This window comes from Cryptotermes secundus, unplaced genomic scaffold (genome assembly GCF_002891405.2).
Source record: "Cryptotermes secundus unplaced genomic scaffold, Csec_1.0 scaffold5, whole genome shotgun sequence".
Lineage (NCBI taxonomy): Eukaryota > Metazoa > Arthropoda > Insecta > Blattodea > Kalotermitidae > Cryptotermes > Cryptotermes secundus.
The window spans coordinates 4019228-4036830 of record NW_019724742.1 but is presented as its reverse complement, the minus strand read 5'-3'; the positions used below and the strand labels follow the sequence as shown (position 1 = coordinate 4036830).

Below are 17603 nucleotides of genomic sequence, written 5' to 3'. Positions count from 1 at the left end.
ACTATATGTCAGGGAGTAGTACCAACAATTGAAAGAACAGAGAATAGATGGTGGCAGCTTGTATGACAGAAGGAAACTCCGAGATAGGAGAATCCTAGCTAAGGGTAAGCTAGGATGGTTGCGTTAACGCCTTACAGCATAACCAGTGGAGGCAAGGAGGGGTACCTGCACACCCCCGACGGCGCGACGTTACCAGGAGTACCAGTTTACGACATAACCAGTGGAGGCAAGGAAGGATACCTCCACGGCCCCTACATGCGGAGTTACCGTGGTGACAGAGGCGGGCTGACTCCACGCCCCCCTGTACCACGGCATTACAGCGGCGGCAGCAGCGGGAGGGATACCTCCATTCCCCCCTGCGCCGCTAGGGCATTACACACACACACATTTGTCCTGCTTATAACACCTCGGTAGGGACCGCGTATAAACACCGTTCGTCCGTTGGAGTGTAGATGTTGCTTAGCGATGGAATGACGTATTCCATTGTTGCGTGCGCAAACATCGGCACTGACTGCGCAGAAAACATTCCGCTGTTGCTGTTTAGGGGCCGCTGCCTAGTAACGGCCGACTGTTGTAGTTCCACAATTCTTGCTTTGAGTGAATATGCCACAGTATGCTACTTCCTTGCCCAATAAGCAAACACACACCACAGCCGCTGCAGTGGTAACTACTTGTACGTGTATGTACCCCTGAGATAACGGTGTCCCTTTGCTTAAATAAGTATTAAGGCGCGTCCACATTACTCGTGCTCGTGTGACTCGCTATACTCGCGAGTAATGTGGACGATATGACAAGTCACGAGACAAGCAAATTTTTAATTTTTAATTTAAAAACTATAGCCAATAAATTAAAATACGACTACAGCCTATACACACTGCGAGTAAATATACGGATCCTCACGCGCCGAAGCCTGGCGAGCACGAGCACGAGTAATGTGGACGCGCCTTTACACATGCTTAAACTCGGCGCTACGCGTAGAAATAAATGGCGAGCTTCAAGCCCGGACTCACTACTGTCGAGGAGTTTCTTAATCTTAGACAGACGGAAGGACTCCGTCATAAGGCCGCTACCTAACACAAACATAGAATAAACACAGACATACATCCATGCCTCGAGTGGGATTCGAGCCCACGATCCCAGTGTTCGAGCGGGCGAACACATATACTTGAGACCGCGCAGCCACTGCGATCGGCCATCTATGTGTAAAAGATACAAGAAAAGTAAAGCTACCCCTGTAACAGGCCGTAAGGGGACTGTAAGGTTGCGAGACGTCGAGGCTCCAGCATTTTAATCGGCTCACATATGGCCGAGGTCAGCCTTACGCGCCGGCCACCCTTTACCCCCAGGAAGGTTCCTGGTACTCATTTCTGTCAGAGGTTGAGTCGGTCCCAGGGACATAGGGTAGCTGGAAGGAAAAATGCAATGACCTCATGGGGAATCGAACCCGCAACCTTCAGGCTTGTAGCATAGTGCCTCAACCAATTACACTGCCGTGTCCCCCATTTATGTCTCCGTCTTGAAACAGTCGTTTTACCTTCACGTTTTCTGACAAAAATGTGGTAGCATTTCTGCTCTGTGCCACACGCTACGGCCATCTCGGCTTCAGGAGTTCCACATTCTGATAATGATGGTGGCCACAGCAGCTATGCTCCCATCCTCCAGTTACTTCCTCTTCTTCAAGATAAGACCCAACATGCACAAACAAGACGGGCCAAAGCATTAAAAACAGACCAAACTCTTTTATGGGCCATTACCAGCAACAGTATCACACGCTCAACGTGAACCCGCATGTAGGTGCGTTTCTTTTACTGGGTGGTGATAAAACCTACCAATAATCTACTCGCTGGGACGGGAGGTGTATGTCTCTTTTACTACGTACTAACGACATTTTGAGTCTACTAAATTTCTTAAGGAAGATGAGCCGTCTTGTGAATTATCCAGTGCGTGTAAGATTGGTGTTTGATGACGGACACCACAAGCAGCCTACAGGATCGAAAGAGATCAACAGTAACTAAAATAATACGGACAGAAATATTGAATAATCACAGAGTTAAGTTCAGTTCAACGTACAGCCATATGAACATTCCGTAAATATGCAATGATGTGGCTTCACAGCAACTAAATGACAAGGGACTTGTGACATCGTTAGTCCGGTACAAGTTCATCGACGTTTCGAAGGAACTGACTCCAAATTAAGGCATAGGAATTATACTGAGCTAGCAAAAGGCAGAAGATCTGCTTGTTTGGCATATTATTAGGCCCTGAAGGTGGAGAAATTACGTTCGTCCGAAACGTCGGTGAGCTGCCGGACTACACGATATAAGTCAGGAAACGCTACTTTTCACAGTAAGCGTTGCGGGAACCTAACAGAAACTAACTCCATGGAGCTGAGCCCTTCTTGAGCAGCCGCCAGTTGTGCATCTACTCAAGAACTCCCCAACATTTCATGGAACGCGGAAGTTTATTGCCGTGTTCACAAGAGCCCTCCACTGGTCCCTATCCTGAGCCACCTGAATTCAGTCCATATCACCTTGTCCTATCTCTTGAAGATCCATTTTAATAGTATCCACTCATTTACGTCATGGTCTTCCTAGTAGTCTCTTTCTTCTTCTCCCCATTCTTGCTACATGCCCGCCCCATTTAATTTTACAACATTTGAACATTCTAACTATACTCCGCGGAGAGTAAATTTATGAAGCTCCTCGTTATGCAGTTTTCTCTAACCTCCTGTCACTTCATCTCTCTTCGGTCCAAATATTCTCCTCAGCGCCCTGTTCTCACACACCCTCAGTCTATGTTCCACCTCTAATGTCAGAGACCAAGTTTCACATCCATACAGAACCACAGGCAAAATTATGGGAAAGACAAATCCTAAAGATAAAAACTTCCTAACGAGTGTCTGATCAGAGGTAGGCTCTAGAACTGAAGACGGAGGATGTGATAATGTGCTGCGTGGTCACGACTACTGCACACCTTGCGGGGTGACGAGTGATAAGATTAAACGTAATAATTTATTTCGGAATCCAATAAGTACGTCTTATGTGTCCATGTTCTGCGCTGTAGGACCGAGCAATGAAGATGTGTAGTAAGAGATTAATAAACCGGCGCGGGCAACTCGTAAGCCTAATGCTTCGAGAATTTTAGTGAAGTACTTTCAAGTGTGTCTGGAAACCCGGGGTCGGAGAGACGCATTCCGTTCTGCCCGTTCTTTCGCATGGGACAGCCCGAGAACCGCAGAACGGCTTCATTAAAATTGAGAGGGATGTTTTAATAAAAGTTGCTGAATTCCTTTAATTTTGGTTAAAACAGAGCGCACTACATGAAGAAATACATGCGTTCCTGAGAGATATTTTGCTAAATATATTCATCCGGGAGGATGCTAGGAACACGTGTTGTAGAGTAAAATAAAACACGTGTTTCATATTTAACAAACGTTTTCACTAAGTCTGCGGGACTCGAGGTGTGTGTGTGCATGCGGTGCGATTCGTGACTAAGTTTCAAGCAGCATACAGGACGGAGAGATGTTTCAATTGACCAGAAGGCTACCCCTTAAGCTTAACAAATAAATTAAAATATTCTTCCTGATATTTGAAATGGCAATAAACAAAGCAAAAATTATCATTAATCATTTTCACTGCATTTCTGTTCCTCAGGCGTCGAACTGAATAAAATTGGACAGCAATTTAGCTATTCATTTTTAGTCCTTTAAATATTAATTTCGTTGTTCAGAAAATGATAAACAAAAAAAAAGTCAAATGATTGCGTGATTATAGACAGGGTTTTGGCCTGATTGCCGGATTTATTGGACTCTGTTACAGGGCGTGACTACATTTTACAATTCACTATAGGACACAACGCCGGTCACGGTAGCCGAGCGGTCTAAGGCATGCACTGTCTTCACTCGCTCGGAAACCGGGATCGTGGGTTCGAATCCCACTTAAGGCATGGATATTTAGTGTTTGTGTGTGTGTGTGTGTGCGTTTTTCTGTGTTTGTGTACAGGAAGAGGCCTTGCGACGAGCTGATAACCCGCCCAAGGAGTCCTACCGAATGTCCAAAATCTAGTAAACCGAAGTGAAACGGAAAGTTTCATGGATGTAGGCCAAAACCCAAATTGGGGCTGTAGCGCCCAAGGAAGAAAAATGACACATCAGGTCTTCTGAGTCTATTAGAGTCTTCACTAGCCGTTGCTCTATAACGCTTTCTAACGGCGCACATTTCCCTTCCCGAACGGTCCACGGCCTATGCTACCAGCTTCTCACAGCAACAGCTCACTAAGACTGAGTTGCAACACTCCTCTAAGTCACTAACTCCTAAATTGTCCTGCTTATAACACGAAACACAAAGAAAACATCGTTTCTCTGTTGCTGTTTATAGTCGTATTGCTAATTTCACGGTCGTTGCCCAGCAACGGGTCTACATGCCTCAATATTGCCAATGGAATTTCGTAAAAGTAATTCTCGGTGTGAAGAATGATAATGTTTCACTTGGCGTGGCTATGTCGCAGCTAACGCATTTCTGAAACCATGACTAAGTTTCTTGCCCATGTTTCAAAGTTGACCTTCGCAGAAAAGGCGGCCTCGAGGCAGTGAGCAGTGGCGCATGGGAGCAGAAGTCTGACCGCTCTCACAGAGCCAAGAGTCTTCTCGCAGACTTCGCCTTCTGCTTCTGCCTACACATCCTAATCTTCCATTGCAAAGCTTCTAGCACTGCCTGCTTTCACACCAAGCTCGAAATTATCCGATCATGGCTCCTGTGTCTTCAAATATCATCAGCAGATAAAAATTTCTTTCTGTTTGCTTCAAGCAGAGCTGTAAATTTGAACCACGTGGATGCTGTAATGATTAGTAAAGAGTGTAGATCAGCGAGAGAGAGTTGTAATCGATTAGAGTTATGGTTTGTGTTTACACGTGTTCAATAAATACAGTCACCACTCCAAACCCCGTCTAGAGTCAGTCACCTCATAATTTGTCACGTGTGACTAATAATGTATTTCGCATTGATTAACTGGATGTATTGACACCTGTTTTTACAATGTCCCTTAATCACAATCATAGAGCTATCGCTAATCTACCCACTTCACAAATCATTAGGACACGCTCCGTTCCCACTCTCGATCTCCGTTGTACTCCGTTGTACTCAAGAGTGAAAGTTCTATTACGACCGAGTCGGCCAGTCTCTTTTGGAAAAACGCACCCCTCTGGGACTTAAGACCAGATCTTCATTACTGTCGGACAGCTGCGTGTTTGTTGGTGTGGGGCGCTCTCTCTGACGAGAGGACGGGTCTGTCGTTTGCCACAGTCACAGTCAGCAGTAATAAGTCTGTTGTCAGTGTGTACTAAAACTTCAACGATACAGAAAAGATTAGCATGGCGTCTACGCAAGGATCATTCTCCGTTCTATTCCTCTTATAATTCCTCAGCACGGACCCCACGGAAAACACTGTCTTTTGTTATCAAGAATGCGTGTTTATTAGCCCTTTGCATAGAAATGGATATATGCGAACCACATCGAAACACCTCTTCCTCTATTGTACTTGGAGCGCAATGCACAACAAAAGAAGTTATTCGATTGTTGTCTGCGTATTCCTTGCCGCGGGAATATGTTTACCGAGTCGTTGCCTAGAAATGGGTCCACATGTCAGAATATTAAGTATTTTTTTTTAATCTGGTAGAGCTCGTAGTCATACAGGACCAAAACCACCTTACTCTACCAAATTTTGCAGGAAATTAAAATGTTGCGTACTTAGGTTAAGCCCTACGGAACAGACTAATGCTGTAAGGGCGTGCGAGGGCAAAGGAGAACGTTAGTTAAACTGTCGGAACTGAGATCAGTTTGCCTGCATGTGGCGCTGTCAGTCGGCATGGTTTCCATTTTGCTTCCTTGCGGCGCTTCAATACACACGGAGTATGTGACCGTCATACAACCGCAGGAAATGTTTCCACTGATTAAACTGCTAGCTCTAATTGCAACCATTTCAATTAAACTTGTGCAGCTCATGATTTCTTTTCTGTCAGCAGTCTCTACTTTATCTCGTAATCCAGAAGTAACAAGCCGGCCGGCTCTCAAATGAGAAAGAATTGTAAAGGAATAAAAGATGAGACAGCTCAGTGGATCTAAAGAGAATATCATTGTTATGATACTTGACCCTCTGTGGTTTCTGTCCGAGCTTCCGGTAGAAGATTAATACAAGAAATCTTATGATCAATATCGTATCTAAATAATAGGCCTTTTATATCACTCGCAGTTTCGTTGTATGAAGGTGACAAGCAAAAGGTTAGTGCCATCCTGTGGGTCTGTGGCATTCAAGGCCTTCGATATCTCGAAATGCAGGTTCAAATCTCGTTCCAGATATTCGTACATTCCTCTCTTCTATTTCTGCTTCGTGTAGGCAGAACGTGATTGGCTGATTTCACATACACGGGAAATATATCTAGTACATAACAGAAACGGAAATAGGAAGAAGAAATTTAACGTTTAACGAAGACAATTCTTATTAAACATGTCTTATAAGACTGAACTGAAATTGATAGCCTTTATGTATATTAATTATGCAGAAGGAAATACGGATGTTTACATCCGGGCTCTCTGGCTCTCAGAGAACACTGGGATCGTGGGTTCGAATAACACTCGAGGTATGAACGTCTCTCAGCGTTTTTTCCATATTTGTGTTTCCTTGCTGATGCTCAGTCCAAAGATTCCTACTGACTGTCTGTAAGGTTAAGAAACTGAAGTGAAACAAAGAGTTTCAGAGATGCCCTGTGCTCCAGATGCAGCGGGAAGAGCGCTACCGCTAATCTACACACTTTACTGATCACTGCTCAAACATTAAGTCTTCTCCAGCCTGCAGTGTCTTCAACAGCCGTTTCCTAGCAACAGATGTTAACAGTAAAGATCTTTCAGAGTCCCGCTCTCAGGTTCCTCCTGTCCGGCCAATATACTACAACTGAACTGTCTCAATTCCCGGCTGGCCACCGTCTGAAAACTGAACTCTCAATTGCCCTGAGCCGGCATGGGGTCCTCGAGCTTTAGCCCCTGGACGGACCCAACAGAAAACACCGCCCCCAACAGTTCTACTATTGTTATTATGGGCGCTTGCCTAGCGGTAGTTCGGATATCGTTGATGTGTTTACGGACCGTTACGAAGCAACAGCCGTTGCTCCTTCTCGCGATCGTTGCATAGCAACGGTACGCTGTCTGTTTCGAGGTTATATGCCTAGCAACGAGTCTATGCGTCACAATATGATTTAGTTCTGTGGCTAGAAGCCATCGGGAAGGTTCTGCGACCAACAAACTTGGTTTCCCACTGTCATGAAGTAGTTGGAGAGATGGTATCCGAGTACCTAGTTGCTACTACATGATTCTTGTGTAGGTGACCCGGTTCCAGCTCTTGCCTAATTAAAATCTTTGCTCTGGAGGCCTCCAAATTAGGCAGCGCACCGTTAATATGGAATCGACTTCCTCAGCTCTTGCCTACAGTGGTTCAGAAAACTGACTTTCGAACTTGAATGAAAGAGAAATGAACACACGGACTTGTGAGTACTTCTTAGGGCGTTTGGATAACTTCCCTGCCGTTGCTGACGTACCAAGGCATTTTCGTGACATGCCCCAGAGTTTCTCTCACTACTCTCCTTTTGAATCTCTACCGGTCTCGTATCGGCGAGACATGGTATCACAAGTCAGCTACAGCATTTCCGTGTAGCGTGAAAATTTTCATCTTTATTTTGAAGAAAACTGTAAATTGTTCCTACTTGTTTAAGTATCCGAGATTCAACGAGCCATTCTGAACGCGCCCTGAACACAAGCAACCACAGGATCCGTGAAGATCTACAAATGAACACAGCGCTCAATGAAATAACAAAGTGGAACGCCAAATACTTTAGCAAATCAGAAAGCCACACTAATGCAATAGAGCGAACCTACTGGACAACAGCGAAACTACACACAGACTGAACAGATGCACCGTCCTAACTCTACCAGACAGACCTGAGTAAAACCCCAATGCAAGAATTAAATTATACCTCAGTGAACAAAAAGAAAAACGTGTATATTATTTACGCCACTGGGCATAACTCATTCACGAGCCAGTAATTATTGAACATATGCATTTATTGCAGGGCCTGCAATTATCTATATAAATAAAAATGTAAATGTTCGTTTATTACCCCTCGAAAATCTCCGAAAGTTCTTCACCGATTGCTTTGAAATTTTGACACAACGTTGCATTCGAATGCGCGCGTTTTTATATATCTATTACATACATGTCACACCTGTGACAGGTAAAAACATGCTTCTTTTGAAAACCGGAATTGGAATTTGGAATTCAGAAGAGTGACCCCTATGGAAACGCTAGAACAGACCGTTGCATGGAAGTAACAATAGCGATACTGTATCGAATCTTCATGGTTACGACGAATACACGGAGCGTTCACACAGAGACAACGCAATAACAATGGGTCGTTGCGTAGGAATCGCAGAATCAACAAAGCAGCACATGGCTGAAGATATTTTCCGTTGAATACGCAAGGAAAATTCCAATACGAACATGGATTTCACAGCAGAAATCTGCAACGAAGCGTTGATAATGTTTGAAGATCTTTGCTTGGAAATCGCGAACAAAGTTCTCAATCAATTGGGAATGCCATCACCGAGTCGATCTGCTGCTGCTTCGTTCAATGTAGAATTGCGTCGTGAACAAAATTACAACACGGGTGATCTTTTGTCGTATGTGCAATCAAATATTCCTAAGCTAACGCTTGAGCAAAAAGGCATTTACGATCAAATAATGCAAACTGTCAATAACGGGGTTGCAGAATTCTTCTTCTTAGATGCACCAGGAGGCACTGGTAAAACGTTCCTAATTAGATTGACTCTGGTAGCAATTCGACCCCAAAATGACAATGCCTTAGCTCTTGCTTCGTCCGGAATAGCTGCGACATTGCTACCAGGTGGAAAAACTGCTCATTCCGCTTTGAGATTGCCATTGAACATGCAATTCATTGAAACTCCCACGTGCAACATTTCCAAAGGATCAGGCATGGGAGGGGTATTGCAGAAATGCAAACTTATTGCTTGGGATGAATGCACACTGGCGCACAAAAATTGCTCAAGGCTCTTCATCGATCATTGCAAGATTTGAGTGGATACATCAGACCATTTGGGAACGCATTAATATTGCTTGCAGGAGATTTCAGGCAAACATTACCTGTAATTCCTCGATCGACACCAGCGGACGAAACAAATGCTTGTCTGAAATACTCTACTTTGTGGCGACATGTAAAGACGTTAAAATTAACTACAAATATGCGTGTCCAGCTGCAAAACGATCGATCAGCTGAGATATTCTCACATCAATTGCTGGAAATTGGGAACGGAAAGGTGCCGGTTGATCTGACCTCAGGACGGATTTCGTTGCCTCGTAACTTCTGCAATTTTGTGACGTCAAAAGAAGAATTGGCTGAAAAAATATTTCCCAACATTCAAACCAATTATAAGAATCACGATTGGCTGAGTGAATGAGCTATTCTTGCGGCAAAGAACAAAGACGTCTACGATCTTAACAATATCATTCAGTCTAACATTCACTGCGAGGCAGTCACATACAAGTCCGTCACACTGTTGTGGAAATGATGAAGCGGTTAATTATCTAACAGAATTTTTCAATTCACTCGATCTGCCACAGCAACGCGTGACCGGGTACAGCTAGTATATAATAAACATGTGAAAAAATTATTTAAGTAGTCCACGTAAGCTACAATATTTCCTGTCGCATTAAAGAATAAATGTGAACAATTTTATCAAGAATTTCTTTCAGTAATTTATTTCGCCTCCTCGTGTCAGTTTCCGACACTAAGCGCACAGATAACCTATGTATTCCCAGCTCATAATATTTCATCAGAGGGCTTGCTTCTTTTGTTTGACAGGTCATTATTAAAGTCTTGCGAGCAACAAGAAAGCCAGCGTGAGAAAGGATCACGGTGATAATATGAAGGGGATGTGGCACTTCCATTAAACAGCAGTGTTCAAACCACCGAGGCAGACGGAATGAACAAAAATGTTAATTGCGGCAAGAAAATAGGCGAGGAGAATGGGAAGGACGATCAATAAAAAATTTGATATCAGCAAAGAGACCGTTCTAAAATATATTGGTGTAACACCTTCAGGAATTCGGTGCTGATGTCGTGCCGTAAAGGACCTCTTCTGTTCAGTGTACGTCTACATAAAATCATAAGGCGGCGTTGGTATTGTGACATGACGCCTGAAAGCGGGAGTAGTCAACGGTTCGCCAGCACGCGCTGACACGGACTGATACAAACTTAACGCAGCAACGAATATAAACAAAGCCATTCACGTGACAATTCGGAAAAAACAAATAACTGCTCGAAGGAGAGATTTCTCGTCGGTTCACATACAATCTGGAAAACATCACGAGATTCTGGCTGAAATTATACGCCTTACATAATGCCTACAATTAGGAGAGAGACCTCTGTATTTGAATAAAATGATATATTGTAACCTGTTTATCTTCTCAAGACGCCGTACAAGGGACCTGCATCAAAAGTTTGCCCTGGTAGTGTTGTTACCACATTTCTCACATCTACCGGTGGGAAACCTATATAATGAGGAGTAACTAAGGTTGAATGTCAGAAATTGAACTTTAACCGTCAGAGTTCACGAGCTTCTGAATTAAAGTTTTATTATTCGAGATCCAGATGGAAACTTTTATTTACAAGTGAACACAAGTAATTCAATTCAGTAGAAACGAATTTTTTCTCTCAAGTAAATTACCAAGGAAAATAGGCAGTGAGGAGGTTGGTCAAGAATTGAAAACGGACAGCAACTAGAAAACAGTTCTATATCTGTAAGTATATGCACAGGGTGGCATATTTAAAAACATCGATAGACCTATAAGTGATAATATAGTGATATACACAATTATACACAATTACTAAATATTCATGGTACGAACATGCCCTACCCATCCTCTACTAAATCACAGCATTGCTTTTAGAATGTAATGACGCTCCTCATTAAATAAGTTTCTCAAGCCACCTTTTACTTCAACACAGTTCGATGCAAATATTCTACTCAACCTGTTCATAAATTTTCAACCGCTGATCCTACGCTATGGAGTATCTACATGCACTTAGATTTGTCTGCATTTACTTCTTCCAAGTTTCCTTACCAGCACCAACAAATTTTAGTTTGTTTGTTTCTTTGGGTACATAATTACAATTGTCTTCTTGTGACCACTTCCTTTTAATCTACTCTCTCAAATATGCAGCACGAACGTAACTGCTAAACGGTGAGAGGGACCAAAACGGGTTGCACTTTTCGGAAGCTCGCAATTATTCAGGCATTTCACACAAAATATGTCCGGATCCTTCCACGTGCTACGCTGAGCACATTTCAAAGGTAACCAAGTCAACAATAAAACTTCCGTTATTTAGTACCGAATGTATCAATAATCACAAATGGTTACAATTTCTGTTACATACGGACAAATTGTTATATTTTCTGTTACGTACAGCTTAATTCCATTTGCGACCTCGTATAACGTTCAACATTAATAGACATTTTCTTACTTTAAATTCTGCTGTATCTTTCCACAATAATGCTGTTGTTATTCCATCGTTGCTACGATACTGTCTTCCATTTCTTAATTTAAATTCCACAATAATGCTGTTGTTTTTCCATTGTTGCTAGGATACTGACTTTCTTCGATAACAGTACTCTTATTATGTCGTTCCTAGGACACGGACTTCTGATACAATTACCGCGTAATTACTGTGTTGCCTACAAATTTCCAGGCATCCATGCAACATAACTCCTCGTTGCTAAATTTACAAGCTGTGTTTTTCCTTGAATTTGAAGACAAAAGACGATTTATTTCGAAGTGAACAGAAGCAATTTAATTAGTAGCATTGGGTTCATTTTCGGAAGTAAATTATCAAGGAGATCAGGTATTGAGAAGGCTGGTCAAGAATTGAAAATGAACATAAACTAGAAAAGCAATGCTTGTAGCATAGCGGCTCAAGCAACTAAGCTACTGAGTGCCCATAATGGCTCCTGTAGTAAGTCAAACACATTGGTAATTATGAGGATATGAAAATATTAACGGCCGTAGAAATCCGTTGTGCTGACCACGCGACACAATTTGGCACTAACTTCGCCGACAAGCGGCGGTCGATCGTTTGGTACAGTTCACTTTTGGACTAAAGGCCAAGGATCAAAGCAAATAATAATAATTATAATAATAATGTACCGTGTTAGACAGAGCGTTGCTAGGTAACTTACCGTTAAACACCTCGCGACCGAATACACGCAAGACAACAATAGAACTACTGCGTTTTCTGTGTTGATAAGTAACGTTGCCGTAGACAACAATATAGGCTGTTTTCTGTGAGGTCGGTGCGAAAGCTATATAATAAGGAGTAACTAAGGTTGAATGTCAGAAATTGAACTTTAACCGTCAGAGTTCACGAGCTTCTGAATTAAAGTTTTATTATTCGAGATCCAGATGGAAACTTTTATTTACAAGTGAACACAAGTAATTCAATTCAGTAGAAACGAATTTTTTCTCTCAAGTAAATTACCAAGGAAAATAGGCAGTGAGGAGGTTGGTCAAGAATTGAAAACGGACAGCAACTAGAAAACAGTTCTATATCTGTAAGTATATGCACAGGGTGGCATATTTAAAAACATCGATAGTCCTATAAGTCATAATATAGTGATATACACAATTATACACAATTACTAAATATTCATTGTACGAACATGCCCTACCCATCCTCTACTAAATCACAGCATTGCTTTTAGAATGTAATGACGCTCCTTATTAAATAATTTTCTCAAGCCACCTTTTACTTCAACACAGTTCGATGCAAATATTCTACTCAACCTGTTCATAAATTTTCAACCGCTGATCCTACGCTATGAAGTATCTACATGCACTTAGATTTGTCTGCATTTACTTCTTCCAAGTCTCCTTACCAGCACCAACAAATTTTAGTTTGTTTGTTTCTTTGGGTACATAATTACAATTGTCTTCTTGTGACCACTTCCTTTTAATCTACTCTCTCAAATATGCAGCACGAACGTAACTGCTAAACGGTGAGAGGGACCAAAACGGGTTGCACTTTTCGGAAGCTCGCAATTATTCAGGCATTTCACACAAAATATGTCCGGATCCTTCCACGTGCTACGCTGAGCACATTTCAAAGGTAACCAAGTCAACAATAAAACTTCCGTTATTTAGTAGCGAATGTATCAATAATCACAAATGGTTACAATTTCTGTTACATACGGACAAATTGTTATATTTTCTGTTACGTACAGCTTAATTCCATTTGCGACCTCGTATAACGTTCAACATTAATAGACATTTTCTTACTTTAAATTCTGCTGTATCTTTCCACAATAATGCTATTGTTATTCCATCGTTGCTACGATACTGACTTCCTTTTCTTAATTTAAATTCCACAATAATCCTGTTGTATATCCATTGTTGCTAGGATACTAACTTCCTTTTCTTAATTTAAATTCTGCTGTATCTTTCCACAAGAATGCTGTTCTTTTCCATTGTTGCTATGATCCTGACTTCCTTTTCTTAATTTAAATTACGCTGTATCTTTCCACAATAATGCTGTTGTTTTTCCATTGTTGCTACGATACTGATTTCCNTTACTCTGTTGCCTACAAATTTCCAGGCATCCATGCAACATAACTCGTCGTTGCTAAATTTACAAGTTGTGTTTTTTTTNTACTGATTTCCTTTTCTTAATTTAAATTCTGCTGTATCTTTCCACAATAATGCTGTTCTTTTTCATTGTTGCTATGATCCTGACTTCCTTTTCTTAATTTAAATTACGCTGTATCTTTCCACAATAATGCTGTTGTTTTTCCATTGTTGCTACGATACTGATTTCCTTTTCTTAATTTAAATTCTGCTGTATCTTTCCACAATAATGCTGTTCTTTTCGATTGTTGCTATGATCCTGACTTCCTTTTCTTAATTTAAATTCTGCTGTATCTTTCCACAATATTGCTGTTGTTCTTCCATTGTTGCTAGGATACTGACTTCCTTCGATAACAGTTCTCTTACTATGTCGTTCCAAGGATACGGACTTCTGATACAATTACCATGTAATTACTCTGTTGCCTACAAATTTCCAGGCATCCATACAACATAACACGTCGTCTCTAAATTTACGAACTGTGTTTGTTCTTGAATTTGAAGACAGAAGACTATTTATTTCGAAGTGAACAGAAGTAATTTAATTAGCAGCAGTGGGTTCATTTTCTGAAGTAAATTATCGAGGAGATCAGGTAGTGAGAAGGTTGGTCAAGATTTGAAAATGAACATAAACTAGAAAAGCAATGCTTGTAGCATAGCGGCTCAAGCAACTAAGCTACTGAGTGCCCACAATGACTCCTGTAGTAAGTCAAACACATTGGTAAATATGAGGATTTGGACTTACACACGTGACCAACAAGATTCGAACCCAAAACACGTTACAATATTGTGACGTGTCGCGCTAACTGGACGCCCGCCACCCCCCCGGAGTTGACGCGCCGAGCGGAGCCGAAATTAGGCGAGTCCCAGCATACTGGTCGCTATGCAATGCGAGTCAACAGCGGTGACGTCACAAGGGATACCGCGGTTGCTAGGCAGCAGTAAACAACTCCGGACAGCGTTGCTAGCAACACGGCGCCAGGCAACAATGGTGCCTATTACGTGGCTGTTTTCTGCGTTGTCGGGAACGAGGCTAGATACGGAGCAGTGAAGACCATTCACAGTTAATTCCGAATTAGTTCCGAGCAAACCTAGTAGGCTAGTATTTGTGATACTGCAGATAGCGGTAATTGTGAGCTTGTAAATTGTGTGAGTGTAAGAGCGAATGTTAAATAAAATTCGCTATATCCTCCAATACGGCGTGAATTTATTTATCGCGTTATACATCCAACCCGTGACAATATTAACGGCCGTTGAAATCCATCGTGCTGACCACGCGACACAAGTTGGCACTAACTTCGCCGACAAGCGGTGGTCGATCGTTTGGTGCAGTTCACTTTTGAACTAAAGGCCAAGGATCAAAGCAAATTATAATAATAATAATAATAATAATAATAATGTACCGTGTTACACAGAGCGTTGTTCGGTAACTGACCGTTAAACACCTCGCCACCGAATATACGCAAGACAACAATAGAACTGCTGCGTTTTCTATGTTGCTAAGTAATGTTGCGGTACACACAAACACAGGCTGTTTTCTGTGATGTCGGGGCGAAAGCTATATAATGAGGAGTAATTAATGTTGAGTGTCAGAAATTTAAAAATAACAGTCAGGGTTCACGAGCTTCTGAATTAAAGTTTTATTATTCGAGATCCAGATGGAAACTTTTATTTACAAGTGAACTCAAGTAATTCAATTCAGTAGCAGCGACGTTTTTCTCTCAAGTAAATTATCAAGGGAAATGAGCAGTGAGGAGGTTGGTCAAGAATTGAAAACGGACAGCAACTAGAAAACAGTTCTATATCTGTAAGTATACGCACAGGGTGGCATATTTAAAAACATCGGGAGTCCTATAAGTGATAATATAGTGATATACACAATTATACACAATGACTAAATATTCACGGTACGTACATCCCCTGCTCATCAATTCCTCCTCTACTAAATATATGTACTATTTTTAGAATGTAATGACGCTCCTCATATAATTTTCTCAAGCCACCTTTCACTTGAACACAGTTCGATGCAAATATTCTACTCAACCTGTTCATAAATTTTCAACCGCTGATCCTACGCTATGAAGTATCTACATGCACTTAGATTTGTCTGCATTTACTTCTTCCAAGTTTCCTTACGAGCACCAACAAATTTCTTTGTTCTTCTTTATGGAATACACGTTATCTCCAATCATATTTACATCATCACCATACACAAGCAGCTGATATGCCCATTTAATTTAATTCGATTAGATATTCCCGCATATACCTAATGGCGTACAATAATAAAGGAAATTTGAAATTTAATGGCGATAGAGCATGTCCTATATTTAGGCAATTTTGGATAGGATAAGGTACAGGAAAATAAGGTCACATTTATTAGTGAGTACAGACTGGGATTGGGTTTGCTATTAGATTAATTAGCACCCTAAGCAATCAAATCGTACCTACAGGAAACACAGCGCTGTCGCTGATTTACTCAATTTACAGTTCACTGTTAACACACGCATTAGGTTTCCCATTTTTCACTAGTCCTATTCTAGTACCGGAATTAATAACCTCACTGTGACTAAATATTCTAATCCCACATTAAGTCCTCACAGGTTGACTTCTAATTCTTCTAATTTCGTGTGGCCATCTCCTTCCGTTAACTGACTGAACTGAACTAAATTTTTAGCCTCTCATTATATAGACTCGGGTTGGACTCCTCGGAAAACACATGTCTTTTCTTTTGTTGCGTGGGCACTTTCCGGCCGTTGCCTACAAATATATCTAAATTTCATAATATTTACCTATAAGGAATATAGCACAGGTTTTTCTAACACACTTCAGCCAGCCTATATATATATTTCATGAGTACTTCGAAGTCTGTGCAAACTTACCAATTCAATCAAGAAAGTCGTTTTTTGGGATCTGGCGCCGTGTAATCTTTGTTTCAGCCGACGTTTCGGAGGAACTTATCGCCTCCATCTTCAGGACAAGTGACTTGGCTTGCGAATGCAGAGTGCAGTAGCTGTAATGATAGGAAGTGAAAAGAGCTGCTAAGTATAGGAAGTAGGCACGGGGGGTGGTTACGGAGAGGGGACCAATGGGAGCAGTGAAGAGCGTTTAAGGCCATATATGGCATGGAAGCCTCTCCCTCAAGAGAACTCCACCAAACCACCCCAGTTCTTCGTCATGTCGTTGACATCAGTATCCTGTCCCCTGTAAATCATGTCATTGGCGTCAGTAGCCTGCCCCCAGCCAACCGGTTCTTCTTGTCTAACTGCAACTTCAGTGCCATTGACCTCCAGGTTGCCTGGATTCACTGGCAGTCCTCCCCCCCCACACACGCACACCCACTGCCAACAAGAGCATATATGGCCTTAAACGCTCTTCACTGCTCCCATTGGTCCCCTCTCCGTAACCACCCCCCGTGCCTACTTCCTATACTTAGCAGCTCTTTTCACTTCCTATCATTACAGCTACTGCACTCTGCATTCGCAAGCCAAGTCACTTGTCCTGAAGATGGAGGCGATAAGTTCCTCCGAAACGTCGGCTGAAACAAAGATTACACGGCGCCAGATCCCAAAAAACGACTTTCTTGATTGAATTGGTAAGTTTGCACAGACTTCGAAGTACTCATGAAATATATATATAGGCTGGCTGAAGTGTGTTAGAAAAACCTGTGCTATATTCCTTATAGGTAAATATTATGAAATTTAGATATATTTGTAGGCAACGGCCGGAAAGTGCCCACGCAACAAAAGAAAAGACATGTGTTTTCCGAGGAGTCCAACCCGAGTCTATATAATGAGAGGCTAAAAATTTAGTTCAGTTCAGTCAGTTAACGGAAGGAGATGGCCACAGGAAATTAGAAGAATTAGAAGTCA

General features: G+C 41.8%; 1 protein-coding gene across 2 annotated transcripts in view; it reads right to left on the bottom strand.

Moving 5' to 3' along the window:
- Positions 1–17603, bottom strand: part of LOC111862707 — a 268559-nt gene that overhangs the window by 131391 nt on the left and 119565 nt on the right. Inside the window, exon 2 of one of the 2 annotated variants that reach the window (XM_033750765.1) lies at positions 16614–16744. The exons of the other annotated variant lie outside the window; for it this stretch is intronic. The gene's annotated coding sequence lies outside the window, so the exon portion shown is untranslated. The remainder of the gene's footprint in view (positions 1–16613; positions 16745–17603) is intronic. 2 annotated transcript variants of the gene reach the window in all.